The sequence below is a fragment of the Pristiophorus japonicus genome, chromosome 11 (assembly GCF_044704955.1).
Source record: "Pristiophorus japonicus isolate sPriJap1 chromosome 11, sPriJap1.hap1, whole genome shotgun sequence".
In the NCBI taxonomy this organism is placed as follows: Eukaryota; Metazoa; Chordata; class Chondrichthyes; family Pristiophoridae; genus Pristiophorus; species Pristiophorus japonicus.
This window is the reverse complement of record NC_091987.1, coordinates 157,378,327-157,381,679: the sequence shown is the minus strand read 5'-3', so window position 1 is coordinate 157,381,679 and position 3,353 is coordinate 157,378,327. Positions and strand designations below refer to the sequence as shown.

Here is a 3,353-nt window from a genome sequence, read left to right as displayed (position 1 = left end):
ATCCGCCTTGAACTTATTGTGTTGCGGAGCAGGCTCGAGGGGCCGAATGGCCTAATCCTGCTCCTATTCCTTATGTTCTGATGATTAAGTTCTTATTTTTTGCAGTTAATGAATCAAGTGAGTATGCAGGAAAGTGTTGTTGATGTCGAATTTCAGTGATAATTTTATTGAATGAAGGCGCAGACTTGACAGGCCGTATGAAACTCTCCTGTTCTTTAATCTTAAGTTCTTATGTTCTATCCACTTTGTTCGGAAAGAGTTTCCATCAATTATGGATTGGATTTAGTGGTCACTATCTTATTGTTATGGCACCTTGTTTTGACTCCCCACAATTGGTAGCACCTTCTCCACGTCGACGCAATCAGCACCTGTATAAGTATAAATGACGTTATAATGTCACCCCTCAGATTTTCCTTTTTACAGAAAAGAGTCAGGGCCTATTTAGTTCCCCTGATACTTTACTGCATCCAGTTCTACTATTGTCGTTTTAAATACATGTGCACCATCTCCACTCCTCAATATACTTTTTGTAATATGGAGACGAGAATTATGCAAAGTACTCTGAGTCTGGTCAAACCAATTTTCTACATAAGTTTAATTTAACGTCCCTGCTGTCTTCTAGAAATTAACCCATCTGCCTTTTTTTGTATTTGTTGTGAACTTGTTAATGTATGTGGCTGCTTTCAATGATCCTTCATCTCTTTGCTCCTGTATTCCAATTAGACTCTGATATTCCATTGAACACGTGGCATCTTTATTCCTCCTAACTACATTCAGGCCCTCACATCCATCTTTATTAATATACATTGACATTTATACGCCCACTATGTAGGTTTATTAACGACTTGTATTTTGCATGAGAAGGTTGGTTTATGTTGAGTAGTTTGTTCGATTTCGGAATGCTTTGAATTTGATTGATTTGCTTTGAGACTTGAGTTGGCCAGTTTGCTTTGATTTTGGGATTGCTTTCAGGTAGGGATTAGTTTGAGTTGCTGCATTACTTTCAATTTACAGAGCAGAATGCAGTAAATCACCACACAAATATAGATGTGTATTGCGGTACTGTCAAAGATCTGCACTATTCATGATATAATACAGGCTTCAGTTTTAATTTAAGATCACAACTGTTATCTGAATTGTCCAGTATCGCTTCTCGGCCTTTTGGCTAAGATCAAGTGTAGTATCTGTTCTTATCAGTTTAATATCCCCTATGGGGACATGATATTGAATTGATTTTTGGACAGGGAGCTGGATCAGGGGCCTGCCCCGTCCACTCCATGCACCGACCTGGTATTGCAATATTTCCAGGAACGGTGCAACTTCGCCTCTCGGCCTTTTGGCCTAAGATCAAACACATTGGCGCAAAGTGATCTTTGGCGTAAGAGTTGATCTGGAACGAAATTGGATTAAAAAAAAAAAAAATTGTCCAGTATTTGGTTATTTTCCCTTCAACAGGGCAATGCAATTTCAATATATGCGATCACAACAGGGACTGAACTCGAGTGTCGTAATCTATTTGTTCAAACATCTGAAACTAATTTTACCGGTGCTACAACCTGCCTCTCCCAGCAGAGACACCACAAGGTATAAATTAAAGGCTGTATGAATGTATCAATTCAGATGTAATTTAGAGCAATTGCCGATAGCACGAAAGGACAGCAACACTTCCAACAGAAAATGACTGAAACATTTTGCAGCATCAGAAAAATATGCTATGTGGCCCTTGCTGTCATTGGTGTTTCTGGTATGTGACTATAATCAGACAAGTTATATAATCTGTGTGAACTGTTCCTTGGGATTGCTCGGTGACGAACACAGTTAAACTCTGGACAAATTATGACCTTTATTTAGTGACTGGGTCAGTGATAGAATTTCAAAGGTCGCACCCTTTCATTCCGTTGAATTAACAGGGTATATAATACTGTTTCAAAACTATAGGCGCGCTAACTAATCAAGTTATTGTTGTTTGTGGAAATCATTTTAATCTTGCAATTGACTACAGTGCTGGCAACTCTTAAAGCACATGTATTACTGGGAAAATCAGTCGATGTAGAATCATAATCGCTGTTGTTCACAAAATGCTTTTTAACGTGAACACTGAAATGTTTTGATATTGGGCAGTTTTTTCTTCATTGCCTCAATATAAAGATGCAGCCTCAAAGCTTGGAATTCCATGGAACGTACTGTCTTTCTGCCCGGGAACATTATAGGAATTGGAATGTGAGCCCAGAGCCTCTGGGCTGGGGAAATCAATTCCTCCCTGGATCCTGCCCTTGACCCCTGTGCAGTGACTGTTGCGCACAGTACAGCTGCATGGACCTGGGGTGAGATAACTGCGATATCCTACATTAATATACTTACTGTTTGAGCTCAGTTATGGAAGATGGTTGTTGAGTTTAATCAATAAATCTTCGTCATTTTTCCCTTCTCTTCTTTACAGATAATTTAGTGGCGATTGTGATCCTGTCCCGCGGAAAGTGTGTTCTCTCCACATGTGTCACACGCGACCTGGTGGCGATGGCAGCTTCAGACCAACTGGTCATTATCATTGAGGTCATATTGAACCGGATCAGTTCTTGTATTTTTTCCAGGATCTTTCCAGCGCATCACACCAATATGCAGTGTTATTAAAATACTGCGCCGTGCATCCATAGACTCCTCTGTCTGGTTAACAATCGCTTTCAGCTTTGATCGCTTTGTGGCTATTTGTTGCCAGAAGCTGAAAACAAATTTTTGCACTGGGAAAACTGCAACTGTGGTTCTGTTTGAAAAACGTTCCCTATTATTTCACATATAAACCCGGAGAGATAATCAACAATGTCCCGTGGTTTTGTGATATCAAATTAAGCCACTATACTGAGCCAGGATGACTGGTTTGATACGATTTTAACCCCTTTGCTCTCATTCGGTTTAATTTTGTTGCTTAACCCTCTGACAGTCAGACACATTTTAGTGGCCAGTTGTGTCCGTAAGGGACTGAGGGGGGAGAGCAAGGGAGAGAATGGCAGTGACACAGAGATGGAGAGCAATGGAAGTCTATTATTTTACTCTTCACTGTATCAGTGAGTTTCATATTGCTGTGGCTTTTATATGTTATAGAATTCTTCTATTTTACTATTGCAAACACAAATAATTATGATCACAATGATTCCTTATATATATTTGAACAAGTCAGATATATACTGCAGAATTTAAGTTGCTGCACGAACACATTTATTTATGGGGTAACACAGACCAAGTTCAGAGAGCAGTTCAAGTGTGCAGTGAAATATCCAGTGACACTAATTGTTAAATGAATTAATAATAAAACCATTTGAGCTCAGTACAGAGGATGATCCAAGTGCTTCCAGTAT

The 3,353-nt window shown here is 39.4% G+C and overlaps 1 pseudogene; it reads left to right on the top strand.

Annotated features, from left to right (window-relative positions):
* The first annotated feature begins 1,145 nt into the window (after positions 1-1,145).
* Positions 1,146-1,324, top strand: LOC139276636 (U2 spliceosomal RNA; annotated as a pseudogene).
* The last annotated feature ends 2,029 nt before the right edge of the window (positions 1,325-3,353 follow it).